Source organism: Procambarus clarkii, chromosome 37 (assembly GCF_040958095.1).
Source record: "Procambarus clarkii isolate CNS0578487 chromosome 37, FALCON_Pclarkii_2.0, whole genome shotgun sequence".
In the NCBI taxonomy this organism is placed as follows: Eukaryota; Metazoa; Arthropoda; class Malacostraca; order Decapoda; family Cambaridae; genus Procambarus; species Procambarus clarkii.
Window position 1 is genome coordinate 28,048,221 of NC_091186.1, and position 20,523 is coordinate 28,068,743.

At 42.7% G+C, this 20,523-nt stretch overlaps 1 pseudogene; it reads left to right on the plus strand.

Moving 5' to 3' along the window:
• Positions 1–746: 746 nt before the first annotated feature.
• The window catches only part of LOC123752600 (endoribonuclease LACTB2-like), a 28,076-nt pseudogene continuing 8,299 nt past the window's right edge, over positions 747–20,523 (plus strand).

The following is a 20,523-nucleotide window of genomic DNA, read 5'->3' on the forward strand; positions in this document are numbered from 1 at the left end:
TAACGCAACAGTAAAATGTGTACTTGGATGAAAAAACGATTCTTCGCGGCAGGGGATCGTATTCCAGGGACCGTAGGATTAAGGACTTGCCCGAAACGCTACGCGTACTAGTGGCTGTACAAGAATGTAACAACTCTTGTATATATCTCAAAAAAAAAAAAAAAAAAAAAGTAGGACTAGGAATTGGGTCCTTGATGGTACGTGCAGTTTGCATGAAGGGTTTATCCTCTCGATGACTGCACGGGTTGGGAGACGTGTCAAGGGTTGAGAATGACAAGTTGTGAAATGTTTATTATTCTTTGCTGTAGAGGAGTGGCGACTAAAAAGCGGCATGTGTTAGAGGTAGACATCTTCAGAAGGATGGATTTACAATTCAGTGGTAAGGATTAACACAAGTGCCTTGTGTCTATCACATCACTAAACGTCATTTAATAACTATATGCCTGTTAAGTAGAAGATTTTATGTATTTATTTATTTATATACAAGAAGGTACATTGAGTTAGAGAGAGAATACATAACATAGTATTTACAATCTTGTAAAGCCACTAGTACGCGCAGCGTTTCGGGCAGATTTTTAACTGTTAATAGCATTATATTGTGATTTTAATAGTGAGCAGTTATATTTATATACGAAACATACAAGTTTTCTACCAGAAATGGTGGAAATATGTGTGGGGATCCGTGCTCTGTAATTTAGAGTGGCAGCCGAAGACCGGACAACAACCGCCTGGTCGCATGAGCACCAGCGATCAGCTGATGACATCAACATTGTGTCCCTCGTCTACCCGGAGTGAACAACATCTCGCCCTACGGTCTACCTCTAACACACACCGCTTTTTAGTCGCCGCTCCTCTACAGCGAAGAACGATAAACATTTTAAAGCTTGATTCTCAACATTGGTACTCGTGCAGTCATCGAGAAGATAAACCATACAAACTGCACGTCCATTAAGGACCCAATTCCCAGTCTTACATAAGATACTGTAAGTTCACTGCACATTTAGCAAAGAACCAGCAACTGCTCAACACCGTCAGCTACCAAATATCGGGAATGGCGGCGTTTATTGCCAAGATAACGTCAATCACGCCTCGTATCACTCGCATCCTGGGCTGCACCCCGGGGCCTATGACTCTACAGGGCACAACCCGGGGCCTATGACTCTACAGGGCACAAATACCTACCTGACTGGGACTGGTAAGAGGTAAGTCTTGCGACACTGTTATGGAGTTGTATGGTTATTGTCAAATTGTTATTAGGTTGTGTGATTGTTATGTTATGTGATTGTCTTAGGTTGTGATTGGTATGTTATGTGATTGTCTTAGGTTGTGATTGGTATGTTATGTGATTGTCTTAGGTTGTGATTGGTATGTTATGTGATTGTCTTAGGTTGTGATTGGTATAAGGTGTTTTTTTGTAGTTGTGAGACGGCTGTTGCGATGAGGTTGTTCTCAACGTGAGGTTCTTTACTGCCGTACTTGCCTAGTACTCGACTAGTTGTACTTGCGGAGATTGAGCTGTCGCTCTTTGGTCCCGCCTCTCAACTGTCAATCAACTGGTGTACAGATTCCTGAGCCTATTGGGCTTTATCATATCAACGTTTGAAACTGTGCATGGAGTCAGCCTCCACCACATCACTGCCTAATGCATTCCATTTGTAAACTATCTTGATACTGAAAAAATCTTTGAAATGTCTCTGTGGCTCATGTGGGTACTCAGTTTCCACCTGTATCTCCTCTTCCACCCATGCTAAATAGTTTGTCTTTGTCTACCCTGTCAATTCCTCTTAAGAATTTTGTAAGTGGTGATCATGTCTCCACTTATTATTCTTCTGTCTTCCATGATGTAAGGTTTAGCTCCTATAGCCTTTCCTCTTAACTCATGCCTCTCAGTTCTGGGACTAGTCTGGTGGCATACCTATGAATCTTCTCTAACTTTGCCTTGTGTTGAACTAAGTATGAACTAATGAGGAGCTAAGACAGATGGCAGAGCTAAGACACATGGAACAACATCAGGAGGAACCTAATGAGGAGAGCAGCATTAGAAAGTTTTTGTCTTGAAATGTCTCAAAGGATAGGGGTCTTAAGAAGACTAGGACAGCTGTAGGCGGGTTGTCAAAGACCTCCAATTCATTCGCCATGTTGGAAGACGAGTGCTGTAGGGAGATTGCAGTTCGCTCGAAAGGCACGGCAATGAAGGGAACGCAGGTCAGTCAAGGTGCTCACAAAGTAAAGGAAGTACGTAAGTGAATTTTGGTTATGGGAGAGTCTCAGGTGAGGTATTTGAATAGTCATTGGCTCTAGACTTGGAGAGGCGGGGTTTATTGGGCCTAGGAAACTAGTTGTGGGAGGAGCTATCCCCACTGGTAAGCTTGTGAGCAAATCTTAGTTTAGTGTGTCTTGAGAGGTGACTTGGGACAGTTCCAGGGGACCTGGGAGAAGCCGTCAACATCTGGCTGGTAATTGCAGTGAAAGGTAATTTGTTCCCTTGGTTGGGTGTGTCAGCTAATTGCACTCCTTTGCCTCATAGGATGTACTGTATTAAGAGTTAGGATATTATTTTGTGTCATTGATTAAATAACGTTTCATTATTGATTATTTGGAGTTTTAGCTCAATTCCCCTTAAAAATTTAGTCTGAGCCATTAGATTTCTCATTTTCATGCAGGTTTTGGAAGTTCCCTGTGTTTTTCTTCATTTAATGATAATTAAGACATCCCCTGATCCTCAATTGGTAAAGAAAAGAATTTCTATAAATTATCCCCAGTGTTAATGTCCGAGATGTAATACACCATTCGAGAGTATGATTATAGGTTTCTGTCCTTCCTAGGAGATCAGTAATGCAGGCACATCCAGGTTTCAGAAGGTGGTAGCAGTGTAAACTTAAGTTTTTATTAATATTAGAATCATAACAACCCAGTTGTATTTCCCCCATTTAATAATTCAGTTTAACATTAGAGCGGATAAGTTCAATGAGGGTCAAAGTGAGCTTGATAAGCAGTGTTAAGCTGGGGTTTTAAGTGAGAAAGGGGAGTATCAATCTGGAGGTGTTGCATGAGGCCTTATCTGGCCTGGTCTGAGGATTTATCTGGCCTGGTCTGAGGACTTATCTGGCCTGGTCTGGCTCGAAGCCTGGTCTCTCCCGAAGCGTGATCTGGCCCAGCCTTAGGCTTGATCTTGCCCAAGGCCTCCTAGTCTGGTTGCCATCCCCCCCCCCTCTACTGCCAACATGCTACAACCCACACCCCCACCACCCAACCACCGGCAGCCCGCCAACCGCTCCCTCCTCTCGTCAGTTTGTTGAGAAAATTAGGTGATTTCGCTTGATTGGATTCAATAATGCTCATATATGTAGCATTTATATACCAAATTGTTTCCAAGTGATTGTTCCATCAAATGCCATAGGGAAAATGAAAAATTTATAATAATAAATGAATATTTTTATGAATACAGGTAATTTTTTTTTTATATCGAGATTGATACAATTGGCTTCCGGAAATCAACTTATATGAGCAGTTATGTTATGTTATGATTTTGTTATTTATGTTATGGCATAGTTATGATTTTGATATGGAATTGTTTATCAATGATTGTTCTATCATGTGCCATGTTCAAAATTATAAATACATAAATAGATTTTCTAAAATTTTTGTATTGTTGATAGTGGATGTAGGTCCTCTTTTATTTTCATATGGAGGGGAGGGACAGGCTGGGGCCAATGGGTAGAACAAATTCCGCGGTGGAAGAAATTGGCCTTGCCCCATATAGTTAATTCAAGTAAGGACACATTGTAATCACTTGCGTCAAACTATTGCTTAATGTCTATTGTGGGAAAGTTGCTTGAATCGTTAACTGCAAATAACATTTGTTTTCATCTTGAAGAACATTGATTAATAAATGAATTACAACATGGTTTTACAAATGGCCGTTCTTGTGTAACATTTGCTATCATTTTATTTCAGCATAGCTGAAGCTCTTGATAGTGGTAAGGTTTGTGATGTTGTGTACCTTGACTTTAGCAAAGCTTTTGATACAGTGCTACATGATTTATTTATTTTTGTTTTATTTATTTATATATACAAGAGTTCTTACATTCTTGTACAGCCACTAGCACGCATAGCATTTTGGGCAAGTTCTTAATCCTAATTTTCACACACTCACATCCCCAGGAAGCAGCCCATAGCAGCTGTCTAACTTCCAGGTACCTATTTACTGCCAGGTGAACATGAGCATCAGAGTGAAAGAAACTGCCCATTTGTTTCTGCCTCCACCGAGGATCGAACCCAGACCCTTAGGACTATGAACCCCGAGTGCTGTTCACTCAGCTGTCAGGCCCCCATTAAAACAATAGAGGTTTACGGTATTGGGGGTGCTATATTAAGTTGGATTAGGGCATAGCTATACCAAAGGAAACAAAGAGTTAGTATAAATGTGGTTAAATGAGAGTGGGAAAATGTTGTAAGCCTATTGAATATTATGTAAAAGATAGGTTGAGAAAAGGATTAGAGCCTAAAAAAATTAAAGGCCTGTGTGATGATAGAGCTACTGGAGACACTTCTTCTGCAGTTCCTTCTTGAAAGGGAGCTACTGGGAGGGAGAGGCATCAGATCTGTGAATAGTTTTGCGAGTTATGCTTGATATAGTGATATAGGGAACTTCATCAATTGGTGGTGGGAAAAAATGTTTCAAGTTACCATTCTCTGTTTGCAGTCGTATTCTGCTTGATGCAGGCGAGAAAGGAAATGCAGACTACATTTCAGCACTCTTGTCAGTGTTGAAACAGCAAGAGACTACCATTGACAGAATTGTTATCACCCATTGGCATCCTGACCATATGACCATTGGCATCCTGACCTGAAGGAGGCTTAATGGATGTTCTTGGTTGCTTAGGAGGTAAGAAGCCTAATTTATATTAAAATTTGGGCTTGTTTCAGTTTCTCACAAGAATTTAAAAGAATATACTGTACACATTTTACTGATTTTGTGCGCTCACGGGTAACTTTTACCGACTTTAGGCTTTGCTGTGGGGAGTCAAGATTGGCTGTTGGACTTTATATGCATATACACCTGTAGGGAATTCTATTGTGAACACAATGATACCAAAACAAGTAACGTAGCACGAGAATTAAGGTGAGAAAACTTAAACGAGTATACACATTTAGTGTCGGCGAGCGCTCGCCTGTACCGCCAGGGGTTCTTCGTGCATATGCGCGGAGTGCACACCTGGGGCTTGATGGTGTTAAGCATTTGGTTTAGAGCTGTGGCTCATCCATACCTGACTATTCTAACCATCTGTTCCTTTGCTGAGGCATTGGTAAGATTTATCTCGGGGACCTACTAGAACGGCCTCTATGAAATCAAACATTGAATGTAATGAAGCAACCATTTCTGGTGGGGCCCTCAGAAGCACTCTGTACCCACTCTGGTTCCTCATTTTCCTTGAGAGTTTGTTCAAGTTGTTTATGAGTTAGGTGATGGCCAGACTCAGGCTGCATGTAAATTAAGTATATGGGTCACTATTTGTTGATTTGTTATGTTATATAAAATAATATTTGTTAACTAGTTAAACAACAAATATTGTTTGGCTAGTTAACTTCAGGGTTACAATTTTTTTTGAATTGTTGCTTGGTTTGATGCCTTTTTAATTTTTGCTAATAATTTTCTCCAGTCCCAAGCTGCCCGCTCACCTCACAAAAAGAGCCAGATTTTGGTCCCAGTAACCTCAATTGGGTATCAGAGGTCTGGTGTAGTACCCTATGACTTGGTTGCCCCTGTGCTTTAGCTCTGGGAGCTACCAAGTGCACCACCATATAGACATTTCATTACATTTAGTACTTAATTTTAACTTGTGTTCAAAAAGTTTAAATGATAATTTCAGGTTGTGTTAAAGTATACAAATTTCCTCGAGCTGATGCTCCTGATGAGCCCCTACATGAGTCGGTTAGACTCATAAAACTCAAGCACAATGATGAAATCAAAACAGAAGGTGCAACTCTCAAGTAAGAAAAAATATTGCAGTATTGCACTTAATATATGATTATAGATCACATATCTCTACCACTTTTCTTTTCACAACTTGATAATGGTGCGGAATAGACCGAAACATCATCATTTTCTTAATTTTCAGATGTGTTGACCAGACCACACACTAGAAGGTGAAGGGACGACGACGTTTCGGTCCGTCCTGGACCATTCTCAAGTCGATTATGATGAGGAAGTAGATGCAGGCAATAAAGAAACGTGGTCTCGTTAGGTCACGTTCTAACAAACGTAACCTAACATAAGCTTACCCTTCCATTTATCTTTCTTTCTCTTTCCTTTTCTTTCTCTCTTCTGTTCATTGTTTTCTTTACGTTCCCTTACTATCCTCTTCTTATTCCTATTACTATCTCCTTCTCATTCGGTGGTTATAATAGGAGCTGCCTCGTATGGGCCAATAGGCCCTCTGCAGTTCTTATTCCTACTACTATCCCCTCTACTACACTTTGCTCCTCACCTCTCTCTAGCCTATTTATTGCCTGAATCTACTTCATCACAATCGACTTAAGAATGGTCCAGGACGGACCGAAACGTCGTCGTCCCTTCACCGTCTAGTGTGTGGTCTGGTCAACATAATTTAGCCACGTTATTGTGACTCATCGTCTGCATTCAGATGTGTTGGTTGGGTTTCTAGTTTTCATCCAGGTTATTGTGGCTTATTGTCTGCACTTGATTACTTTTAGTGTGAGGTCATGCCAATATGCAATCAAAGTTTCATTTCCTTATTACCTTGATAGTTTATTATAACAAACTAAGGAGGGGGTACTTGACATTGCCCTGGTCTGTCCTGTCTCCCATCTGCCCATCTATGTATTGATTCATCCATCCATCCATCCATTTATCTATTCATCCATCCATCTATATTAGGCTGACCATACTTCCTTGAGACAAAAACAGGACACTGTGATTGGAAAATCAGGTCATGTAATATTTTATATTCGTGGAAAAATAAGGGAATTAAAAAATGTTCATTACATAAACATATAAAGCTTACAATTCTTCTTCAGTGATAGCACTCACACTAAAATTTACAAAAAATGTACTAAAATTTGTATACTAAAGGCCATATTCTTTTTAGCATCCTTATGTGCTGTCCAACCTACCCCCTTCTTCAAAAGTAACACCAAAAATTACCTGTCCAACCTACCCCCTTCTTCAGAATTAACACCAAAAAGTACCTGTCCAACCTACCCCCTTCTTCAAAATTAACACCAAAAATTACCTGTCCAACCTACCCACTTCTTCAAAAGTAACACCAAGAAGTACCTGTCCAACCTACCCCCTTCTTCAAAAGTAACACCAAGAAGTACCTGTCCAACCTACCCCCTTCTTCAAAAGTAACACCAAGAAGTACCTGTCCAACCTACCCCCTTCTTCAAAAGTAACACCAAAAAGTACCTAATTTCATCCTCATAGTTTTCTACCTAGTACTTCAAACACACACTGTATCATGTGTTACCCCAAAATATGTACCTAAGCCATATAACTTCACCATAATAATCACTGCCATCATCTTGTATCATGGTTATGTTGAATGCAAATTTCACTACAATGTAAAGTATCTACATTTGTGTTTACAATAGAGAACCACTAAGCTGGTATGGTGAGTGCAGACAATAACAGGTGGCCACACAGAGTCAGCAGACGATGCTATCGCCCTCGCTCCTTCAGCAATACTCCTCCCCACCATGCAACTCAGTGCTAATTATCATAACAATCCTGCTATTATCATAATCCTGGTAATACTGTTTGGGGGTGCCTACCTTTCTAGATGCTTAAACCCTGTCAATGGCAAACATGAATATGCTCTCTAAAGAGTGGAGTTTTCATAGGCCATTGCTCCCTTTGCCTCTCTGAGGGAACCAAGTTCTGGCTCATGGCTGCCAGTAGGCATGACAACTACCATATGACTGAAGCCCCAGACTAATATAGCTGAAGCCCCAGACTAATATAGGTAATATCAGTCCAATAGCTTCAGGGAACCTCTGGGTCTCACCCAGAAAATGGCGTTTCATTACATTCAACGCTGGTTTTTTCACTTGGCCTTTTTATGCTTTGAAGTTCTGCTTTTCATCTTGTTAGGCTAGCCTATGGTGTGTGCAGTGGAACTTCCTTGTTACTGTACCCCTTTTGGCCTTTCCATTGGCTTTGGGTAGCCAAGGTGGCCTCTTATATCAGGGTTTACTAGCGTAGCATTCAAAGTACTTGGGCTTCCGGCAGGGTGCTTACCCTGCAGGCCCTGGAAATCCCCTACGGGCTCGATTGTATTATGAATACCTCTTCTGAGCCCGCTCTCGCCTTGTGTGAATTTGAGGGTTGTTCGTCGCCTGTGCCATCTGTTCATATGTTCTGCTTCTGCTATGCTGTGACTGCTGGGTCAGGGACACCTTTGACCCTGAGTTATTTGGTGTTTATTTTTTCCATGTGCTCCTGGCTCCCCATTTCTCTATTGGTGTCCAAAGGGGTCAGGAAGTGATTGCTCTGCAATTGAAGATTCTATTTTGCAGTGGCCTAGGTTGTGTGCCCAGTTGGATGCTCAGGTGCTGCCCCACTTGGTGTTAGGTATTTGGATTTGGGGATGTTAGTCAACTTGACCTTGGTTCAATCTGCAACTCCTCTTCCTTCTTCCAAATTTATTATGTGAATTTTAAGAATTTTAAGTTAGTTTTTAAATCAGGCAAAACTAGGGAACTTCTGACTAGTTGAGGAAAATACTGGTATCTAAAATGAAAACAGACTTTACAACACTTGCCCAGATGGAACATAATATGGAACAGAGAACTAGCTGTCTGTGCTGGTCTATGTATTTTGAACATGACCTTGGCCTGCAATATGCAGCGTACATTCTGGATTGTTATACAGAAATTGCTTAACTAACCTTTTGCATTGGACTCAACAGTGGAAAAAAGTAGTTTGGAGGGGTATTAGGTGGTTTCATAGAAATACTTGCTATCTAGAATTGTAGGGATTAATTGAGCTGCAACAGACATAACAAAAATATAATCTTCAATATGAGGTTTTGCAACCTCTTGGAAGAAAATACAAATTTCCTACCAACTTAGGGATGTCTAATTTTCTTCAAGCAGTTGCTTGTTTTCTTGTATGTTTACTTATTGATTTTTTCTTAGTTTTGTTTTTTATATCTAATTCTCTTGCTCTCTTGGTCTCATAGTGAACCAGATTCTTGTCCTGGCTTTCGTCCTGGCTTCCAGTCATGATAGATTGGTCTTGGAGTTGTGGTGTATTAAGCTAAGGCTTTGTGGAACCAATGTAAAGCTTGGGAAGTTATTGGAAGCCCTGTCAGAAAATGGTATTCAATTATATTCAACACTGATTTGTGTTACATAAAGAGGTGATACATTTCAAAATAGCACACAAGCTAAGGATTAAGGGTTCACTTATTTTAATATTGATTCCAGATAATTTCATAGCATCACAGATGTTTATACTTCCTCTTTCAAATTTCCAATAGAGTTCTTCATACTCCAGGCCATACCACTGACCATGTTGTATTAGCAGTGGAGGAGGAGGGGGCAGTGTTTAGTGGTGACTGTATATTAGGGGAAGGAACGGCAGTATTTGAAGATCTTCATACATATATGGCTTCACTAAAGGTAAGTGGAAGTGGAGTTTTTAATGTTATACAGTATATGAACCCTTATGGCAAGGATTCTGCAATAAATGTTATAATTGGTTATTCTTATGATTTGATTAGGGAATATATTTGTGTGATGCAAAAGAAAAGGTTGGAAAAAAATTGTGTACCCAGGGGGGCCTGACAGGTGAGTAGACAGCGCTTTGGATTTGTAATCCTGAGGTTCCGGGTTTGATCCCCGGTGGAGGCGGAAACAAAATGAGCAGAGTTTTTTCACCTTGATGTCCCTGTTACCTAGCAGTAAATAGGTACCTGGGAGTTAGACAGCTGGTACGAGCTACTTCCTGGGGATGTGTAACAAAAAAAGAGGAGGCCTGGTCGAGGACTGGGCCGCAGGGACGCTAAGCTCCAAAATCATTTCAAGATAATCCCTTTTGGGTGTGAGGGCCTCATTATTGTGAGGGTGATCACAGGTAATGTACTAATGTACACAGGTTTTGCAAAAACTTTCAACAACTGTGACCATGATGTTATTGTAAACAAAATGTGCACAAAAGGAATTACAGTATCTACTCAATTTAATGACCTATATGGGGGCCATACCCAAGTCGTTAATTCCAGGACTCTACTAAATCCTTAGGTTTTAAAATGTCGATATCTTTTTAGTTATAATCTGGAGGGCGAGTGGGCAGGATGTCTGGCAGGATGATACTGTCGCCTCTTATCGTGCGGTGAGCCGCTCCATCTTACGTTCGTTGACACTTCTTCAGCCCTGTTTCACAGGTTTTCTCACGCTTGATTTTACCTCCGGCCTACTCATGCACCACCTGAGCCTGACTGGTCTCTGGACCGGGTTCTTTCTTTTCTCTCTTCTGCACATTTTTGGGTGGCTCGTTTAGTCTGGGATTGTGTTTTGAAGGTAACATTTTTAGCTTTATTTGATCTCCAGTTGTCAGGCTGGTGAGCTTCATGCTCTTCCATGGTGCCGGGGGTTGTTCCTTTGTTTGGTTACACCCGGCTCCTTCTTTTCTAGCGAAGAATGAGTCGTCATGCTTCCAGAGCATGTGGATTTTAACTGGGGATGCTTGGTTGGTTCCACCTGGAAGGCATCATGTGCTTGGTTCGATGGCAGTTTTACGCCACTACCTTCATGCTACTGGTTCTGCTTCAGTATATTGGTTATGGGTTTTGATTTCCCCTGGTTCCCTATTCCAGGGCTTGTATTTCTCAGGTCATCTGCAGTGTCATTAAGTCATTGCCTTGTGGTGTGGGGTGAGTCGTCTTTGGTGGGGCACGAGCAATTTCCCAAGTACTCGGACTGCATGCCCCTAGTGTCACCTTCCCTAGGTGACCCTAGGGAAGGTGTAAGTACTGGCCTTGGGGCTTGGAGTTATCTCCAAGTCACCTTGGGGTCTACCTCTGTTGGTGTTTAGCTACTCGGTAATTGACCACCCTGAGTGTGCTGGGAGGTTTTCCTCCTCTCTTGTTTACCTTAGGGTAAGGGGTAGTTTGCTCTGGTAGCGGCACAGGGTACTGAGCAGGTAGTTATCACTTATAATGGCAGTCGGCTCTCTTAATCCTTAAATGGCGCCTATTTAGCATGTGTCACCCACAGGCGCATACCCCCAAAAAAAAAATTGCTTTTTCTTCTAAACCTGTTAATTTGTGTTCACTGATCATGGGAAAAATAATAAAAAAATCGTAAGTGGCATATATTGCCCGCTATAGGGTGGGGAAGTCTGGCCAAAAACCAAGCGCTGACTCAGCGTGCGTCCCAGACGATCTGTTGCTCGCCAGCTGTCATGCCGGAGTTGCCACAGAGATAATTACCTAATTATTTCAATGTCTCTGATTGATTTTTTGTAATTTTTTTTGCTGTAATATTATTCAATAGTGTGTAGTGTGATATATTTATATAATAAAATGAGTGAATCATCACTGTACTCAAAAATATGGTGTGCATATTGTTGATTCAATTATGTTCATCAAACAGTGAACAAATATTTTGTTGGGTATTACACTATATACACAGGTTATATATAAGTATCTGCACGTTTTGTTCACCATAACGAACCACTAAGTTGCTATTATGAGTCAAAAAGTAACGAGAAGTGACCGCCACACACCAGCCAGCCACTCACTCCCTCAACACCTCACTCGCCCACATTCTCCTCTCACCATACTGTTTTTGCTTTTATTCACTATATACAGACGTCATATATAAGTATCTACATTCGTGTTCACCATAACGAACCACTAAGTTGGTATGCTGAGAGGCAGTGGCAACCAGTGGCAACCTGCCACTGGCTGCCACTCCCTCCCTCCCTCACCTCACCTGACTTGCCACCATTCTCCTCCCACCATACTGTTTTTGGTTTTATATACAGACGTTATATTTAAGTATTTACATGTTTTGTTCACCATAACTGTACATCTAAGCTTGTATGGTGAGTAAAGGCAGAGAGACGTAGCTACTCACACAGTCAGCTGGTGGTGGCCGCCCTCAAGGCCAGATGCACTAATATTTCTCCTCCAACAATACTGTTTGTGGTGTTATTACACTATATACACACATTATATACTGGTATAAGTATCTACCTGTTTTTTTCACCATATTTGTACAAGTAAACTGGTATGGTGCCCAAAGACCATAGTGGTCACCAGTAAACATGATAAGTCATGCAGACGACCTTAAGAAGCACATCAACAAACTGGAAAAGGTGCAAAGACATGCTAAGTGGCTCCCAGAACTGAAGGGCAAGAGCTACGAAGAGAGGTTAGAGGCATTAAATATGCCAAAACTGGAAGACAGAAGAAAAAGAGGTGATATGATCACTACATACAAAATAGTAACAGGAATTGATAAAATCGATAGGGAAGATTTCCTGAGATTTGGAACTTTACGAACAAGACGTCATAGATATAAACTAGCTAAACACAGATGCCGAAGAAATATAAGAAAAATCACTTTCGCAAATAGTGGTAGACGGTTGGAACAAGTTAAGTGAGAAGGTGGTGGAGGCCAAGACCGTCAGTAGTTTCAAAGCGTTATATGACAGAGTGCTGGGAAGACGGGACATCACGAGTGTAGCTCTCATCCTGTAACTACACTTAGGTAATTACGCTTAGGTAATTACGACGCACCAAAATGGCGGCTCCCAACCTACTCCTATTGCTGTTATTACACTCTATACACACACATTATATATAAGTATCTACATCTGTGTTCACCATAGGGAACCACTAAGCTGGTATGGTGAGTGCAGTCAATAAAAGGTGGCTACACACAGTCAGAAGACAACGCCACCACCCTCCCTCCCACAGCATTACTCCTCCCTCCATGGAGCACTGCGCTAAATATCACCACAATCCTGCTATTATCAGAACCCTGGTCAGTTTTATCACAGTCAGGGGTCTTCTGTAATAATATCATTGCTAAATAATAGCAAGAACATGTATATTATGGCATTTTTAGGCGATGCTGTGGTCACAAGCTGAACAGCAGTGCTGTGAGCTCATGCTGCGTGCATCAAGCTTGGTAGCTCACTCAATACTGAGGCCACTCACACCCAGGAATTTGGTCCACGATTTAAAAAAAAATGGTGTCTGTTTACAAGAGCCCTGATGAAAGTGTGGTGAACCCCGTGTATCCGTGGGCCGTTTAAATCGTACTCCAAAACATCATATGATGCTGAGTGCAAGTTACTGCAAGTCACTCAACGCATCATATGATGTCTTGCGCAACTAAAGGGTTAAACCTGGGTATGTTATCCTCTTGCGGGGTTTTCTTCTGGTTTTGTTTTCCTGCCTGGTGGGGGGGGGGGGGGTCTGCCTTTGGTTTGTTGCCCCTATCTGTCCTTTAATTTTTTCTGTGTTTCTGGGTGGTACCCTCTGCTTGGCCTCCCGTGAGTGGACATGTCCCGGGGGGTTCAGCTTTTGGCGGTTTGTTGGTATACTTGGGCGCCACTTGGCAGTATCCTGCCTGGGCTTACCCTTAGCAATAACAGTTAAAGGACCCTGGAAAACCCCATGGGGGCTCAAGGGGTCCTATGGATGTGGACCCCTGGGTCCCCCTCTCGCTTTGTGCAAGTTTGAGGGTTGCTCTGTCCTCTTGTCTCAGGGCGACTCTCATTGTTTTTGCCTCCGCCATGGTGCTTGTTGGGTCGGTGACACCCAGAGTCCTGCGAGCATGGTTGCTTATTTGTGACTCGATTCACCCATTCACCTGATGACATTATCCGGGTGCAGGCGGCTCCGGCATTGCATGCTAGGCTCAGTTGCTGCAACGTGCTAGGTTGTTTGCTACCCCAGATGCCCATTGGCTGCCACGCTTTGCTTGTAGGGATCTGGATTTGGGGGTGTTGGATGCTTCGGCCTTGGTTCAATCCGCACCCCCTCGTTCTTCCCCCTGCTGTGGTGCATTCTGGTCCCCCCTCCTGCTTCTGGTTCAGAAGTGTCTGAGGGCTTCAGGGTTGGGGCAGTGTTTAGCTGGTTTTGAGAGACTGGCAGTCTCGGGGGATGCCCCATCCGGGGTGGCGATGGAGGCGCATTTTATTGAGGTAGTCTTGTCCTTTCTCTTGTGGCTGTTCAGGACCGTTATCTTATGCCGCATCTTGTCACCTTGTCTTGTGTGGTGGTGGTGGATCCGCTACGGCTTGCTTTCAGTTTTGATGTTCCTTCTGCACCGTTTCACGAGCTGTCTCGGGCATTGTTTCACCTCCGGCCTGCTCATGCGCCATCTGAGGCATCCTGGTCTTGGACACGGTGCTCTCTTCTCTCTCTCTCTCTCCCCCTAGGTTTGTTGTGGCCCCTTCGGTTCAGGATTGTTTCTCAGAGGTTTCTGCTCCTTTGAGTTCTGGTGATAGGTTTGTTCATTTGCAGCCATCTCTTCTTTTCTGGCGAGGTTGGGACGGCTGTTTTCCAGAGGGATCTCTGGGGTTGTTGATGCTTGGTTGGTTTGGCCGGGGGTGCATCATCTTGTGTCTGGTTGTGGCTCTCAGCCATTGGCTGCGTGCCACGGCTTCTGTGGCCCTGGACACGCTTTGGGTTGACCTGGGTTGCCATTGTCCCTGTTCCAGGGTTCGGGTCTCTCAGGTCATCCATGGGGGTCATTGGTGTTGCCAGTTGTCTTGCTTTCGGGTTTCGGGCGCATGGTTTCTACCTCTCGGGTTTGTCCCTCTTTTGTCTTTGTCTTTGGGTAGTTAGCTCCGGGGAGCTGAAGGGGTTTCCTCCAGAAAAACAGTGTTGAATGCAATGAAACTCCATTTTCTGGGTGAGACCCCGGAAGCTCCCTGACATCCCTCCCTTCCCCTGTTCTGCGGCTTTTTCACATGTTTTGACATTCAACCTCAGAACTGAAGGTGTGGGGTTGCCGGCGCGAGGGATCTGGGGCTCCGCCTTTCTCTTCCCGTAGAGGGGGGAACTGCGCAGATGGCGGCATGGCAAGTGGTGACATCATGCTCGTTTGCTTGTTTTTATTTGGGGAGTTCTGTCCACTCGTTTGACTTTCAGTAGTAGTTCCAATCAGAATAGAGGTTTGTTTTGGGATGCTTACCTTTCTGGTTGCCTGACCTGGTCGATGGCAGACATAGAATGCTCCAAATCACTTGTGCTATTCTATAGGCCATTGCTCTTCATGCCTCTCTGAGGAGGCCAGGCTCTGGCCTGCGGTCCCTGGTAGGCTTATAAACTCCATTCACACTGATGCCAAAGTCTAATATATTACATATCAGTCTGGATAGCTGCAGGGAGCCTCAGGGTCTCGCCCAGAAAATGATGTTTCATTACATTCAATGCTGTTGTTTTTTCAGGTTAATCATGAACTTACAACCAAAGGTTATCTTTCCCGGCCATGGCCCGGTGATAGATGATCCAGTGATCAAAATTCAGCATTATATCGACCACCGCAATGAAAGAGAGAGCCAGATCCTTGACGTTCTTGCTAGCAATCCAACTAAATTTTTATCATCCATGGAAATAGTCAAGCTTGTTTACAAGGTCAGTGAAGCAGTTGCACCAAAACAATTATTGGTACTTTTCATGTTAAATGATTAGAACTATTTGTTTCATCACTCCAAATCCAACCTTAGGTTATTCAATTTATTGCTTTGTATATTTCGGTCAAATCATGTTATTTGTAAAATATTTATATGAAGTATAGGATCCATCAGGAGAAGGTTGAACAGTACTATTTGAAAAGGAGACAAAACAAAAAAGCAACGAAACAGTAAGTCACTTTGACATGAAAAATATTAATTAAAATATAAGTATTAAAAGGATAAATTACTTAAGTGTAATATCTTCATCTTTATGCATCATTGTAATTACTGCCAACACACTATCTGAGTTCCACAAGAGTATCTTAGTTGTTTCGAAGATTAGGTGTTTAGTAGTTCATGTGACTGTCACAATTATAATGTCAATCATTCACTCTTTCAGTTTCTCATTCCTTTATATCAAGAAAAGAATTAATAAGTGTGTGTATAAGTTTTTAGTCAGCCTACTTCTGATTAGATAAAGAGGGTACACTTCCCGACCTAGCTGTCGGACCTCACTCTTTTGTTTATTCCATCTATTCGTTTGCTGTCTGGTCCCAGGCGGTGCCTCCACTCATGTGAGGCCTATGTACTCTCACAGCTGGCCACGTCGTGACTGCGGTGCAATCTCTGCACCTGCTCGACGACCCAGCAGGGTCGTCGAGCAGGTGCATCGAGCTGGAATTTACAGTCCAGCATTGTTTTTGTGGCTGTTCATGGCAGACAAAGACTTTTCCCCTCTTACCATTTTATATCTGCATATTTTCTGTGGGGAGCCCCGTTGGCTCCCTGAAGCTATCAAACTGACATGTGCCATATTAGTTTGGTGCCATCAATCCTTGGAGTTCTAGTGCCTACCAGGTGCCACGAGCCAGAATCTGGCCCTCTCAGAGAGGCGCAGGGAGCAATGGCCATATGAGCACTCTACATTTAGAGTTTGTCATGTCTGCCATCGACTGGGAAAGGCACCCAGAAAGGTAGGCGAACCATTACAAACCTCTAACTGGTTAAAATTTCAACCTTCGTCCGAACAGAGCCAAAGAATTCCCCTCAAAAGAAAACAATGAAACAAGCAAATCATCATCCAACTAGCACACCTGTTTATTATTACCCTCCCTCCCCTGATGGGGGGTAGGGGAGGCCTGCTCAGGTGAGCCAGCCGCTCCACCCCCCAGTTCGTAGAACGATGAAAAACTGCCGACCAGAGGGAGGGAGGCTGGGGGAAACGCCACATTCTGGGCGAGCCCCGGAAGCTACCTGATGCCCTCTCTTCCTCCAGTCGGCAGTTTCAAGAAATGGAGTGGTGGACTGTGAGCTCCCCCACCCCTCTAACCTCCCCCCTAAGGTTTGTTTTCTTTCTGGGGAAGTTCTTTTGCTATGTTCGGACGTAGGTCACAATTTTCAACAGATTGTGGTTTGTTTTGTTTTGCCTATCTTTTTGGGTACCCTCCCTGGTCAATAGCAATTATGACATACTTTAAATGTAAATTGCTTATAGGCTATTGCTCCCTGTGCCTCTGGTGGAACTAGGTTCTGGCTCGTGGTTCCTGATAGGCATAAGGACTCCAGTGATTGATGACCTGAAACTAATATAGCACATACCAGTTCGGATAGCTTCAGGGAGCCTCCTGGGCTCGCTCAGAAAATGTCGTTTCATTACATTCAGCACTGGTTTTTTGGCAAAGAATGAGTTAGTTGGCTTGCGAAGGGGGTCCAGTGATCATAGATCACTGGACCCCCTGGTCCCTGGTCCACCCTGGTCCCTGATCACCCTGGTCCAGTGATCGTAGATCATTGGACCAGGGTGTATTGTTTATTTTGTCCGATGGTGGCTTTGCACCGCCACAGGTTCTGATTCAGTGGACAACAAATTTCTTGGTTGATCTGGTTTGCGTGGTTCCCTGTTCCAGGGCTCATATTTCTCAGGTCATCTACAGTGTCATTAAATGTAGCCAGCCTGCAGTCTACCCTCATGCTCTTGATGTTCGCATATATGCTGACCTGTCGGTGGTCTTTGCCAATATGTCTTGGGCTGATATTTTGGTGGAGGGAATTTTATGGTCGAACAGGGTGTTGGGGCCCAAGTATCTTGTGAATGTTTGCAGTCCTCAGCAGCCTTGTGTGGCCTTGGGTTGTGTGTCACAGCCATTGGCCTCTTCCTCTTTCTGATAATTGCGTTGATCTCTCCTCCCTAGTAAATTCCCTGTTTTTCCTCCTCCGTGGGTAGCTAGTTTCAGGGAGCCACAAGGGACTTTCCCCCAGAAAACCAGCATTGAATATAATTAACACTTTCGTCCCCCATAAACGTCTGCGACGTACACAATTAACTCTGCGGATGTGCGAAACGAACTGTCCTGATGTCCGAAATTAAAATATTTGTTAAAAATTTCATTGTTTATTCGATCATTATGGGACTAGTCTTAAAATGTGTGCCTTTAGTTTGCGAACCATTTGATAACAGAATGAACGACGTAGTAGGAAAATTGAAGTGAGAAAACTGAGCAGATTATACTCATTTTAGTGTGAATGTGCGGATGCGTGCTTGCTCATGGGTAACGCTCGGCATAGTTTCTAGTTTGCTGTGGGTAGCACGCCTGTTTATTTTTATCTTATATACATATATCCCCTTAGAAAATTCTATTGAGAACAAATTGATACCAAAATGAACGATGTAACACAAAAATTGACGGGTAACGCTCACAGGTAACGCTCGGGTGATTTTCAGGTTTGCTGCGGGTGGCATGCCAGGCTTTTTGACCTTATATGCATATATCCCTTTAGATAATTCTATTGCGAACATTTTGATATCAAAATGAACAATATAACATGATAATTGACGTGAGAAAACACATTTTAGTGTGGGTGTTGTGGGTGTGCAGATGGGTGCTCCCTCACAGGTAATTCCTGGCTTTTTCTGGGTTTGCTGCAGGTGGCATGCCAGGCTTTTAGACCTTATATGTATATATCTCTTTAGAGAATTCTATTGGGAACAAATTGATACCAAAATGAAAGATGTAGCATGAGAATTGAGGTGACAAAAGTGAAAAAGAGTACACACATTTTATTGGTCTTGCGCACTTATGGGTAACACTCGGCCGATTTCTGAGTTTGTTGCGGGTGGCACGCTGGGCTTTTGGACCTAATATGCATATACTCCTCTAGGGAATTGTATTGCGAACATTTTGATATCAAAATGAATAATGTACAATGAAAATTGAGGTGAGAAACTTGAAAAGAGTAAATACATTTGTGAGCAGGTGTTGCGGGTGTGCCAATGGGTGCTCGCTCACGGGTAACACTTGTCCGACTTTTGGCTTTGCTGCAGGTCGGGCACGTCGGGCTTTTGGACCTTATATGCATTTATCCCTGTAGGGAATTCAATTGGGAACATTTTGATACCAAAATGAACGATGTGCCACGAAAATTGAGGTGATACAACTGAAAAGAGTATACACATTTTAGTGTTGCATTGCACTCACAGGAAACGCCCGGGCCACCTTGGGGTAGTCTGGCATGCGCACGCCCCAAACGCATAAGTGTTAAATGCCAATTTATGGGTGAGCCTCAGTGGCTACCTGACACCCTCCCTACCCCTGGGCATTGGGGTGGTTTACATAATAAGAGCTGGTGGTGGAGCTGCAGGCTGACCCTGTCTGACTCCCTATTACCCCCAAATGAGGGGGAAGGGAGGTGAGGTGAACAAGTTCTCGCTAGTGTCACAAATTGTTGATGGTTTGTTTACTTTGTTTGGGAAGTTCTTTTGGCTGTTTGGAAGCTTCAGTATGATTTTAAACCAATCAGTGGTCTGTTTTGTTTTGCTAACTTTCTGGATGCCTTTCCTTGGTGGTGGCAAACATGAATGAATTTTACATAATAATATTCATAGTGCCCCTGCTCTCTGTGCCTCTTTGAGGGGAGCCAGGTTTTGGCTCGTAGTCCCTGGTAGGCTAATAAGAAGTATGCGATCTGATGGCACCTTGTAGTTTGGTACTTTATCAACATAGTAGCATCACAGAACCACCGGCGCTCGCCTAGAAATTGGTGCGTTTCATTATATTCAGTGATTTTTTTTTGTCCTTGTACTATCAATGCACCATAGATTGTCCTTCTTTTCTACTATAATGCTTCAATTTTCATGCTTATACTCTCTATACATTTGTATAAAAACTACTCTATTCATGAGCAAAATATTGTAATAGTTAGATATAATGCAATCCCATCAAGTGCATTCATGATGTGTTTGCTGATCTTTTTATATGTGGCTAGTACAGAAGACTCTTTGAATTCTTTTATTGTATGATTTCTTAGCTAATTTGTCACAGAATCAATTCGAATGTTGTTACTCAACCAACTAGCTTTCAATATACTCATGATTTATAAAAACAATACTATTGTATGCTTTTGCTTTCTTTTAGAAACTGGGAGATAAAGAGATAGGAACTGAATGAATCTTAATTTGCTACTTTCTAAGAAATATTGCACAAAATGTTTCTGTAATCCAGAGTTTACAAAATTCATATGGATGCAAAGCTTTTCTCCACTTACCTTATTGCATCGTTCATCATAGACCAGTTAAAAATTTCACATTATTCATTTAAATGGGTTAACTGAGCGAAATGTTCATTTGTGCCTAGGAAGAGCATAACTGTAGTGCACCTTCCTCTCTAACTCGCAGTTTGGCTTCTGGAGTGATCCAATAGAAAAGAATTAAAACGCATTGCTGTAATTATTAGAGATATGATGTCACAGAAGACAAGAAAAATGGAATTCAGATGTGGTATACACGGACTTCGCAAAGACATTTGATAAATGTGACCATGGAGTGATAGCACACAAAATGAGGTCAATGGGAATAACCA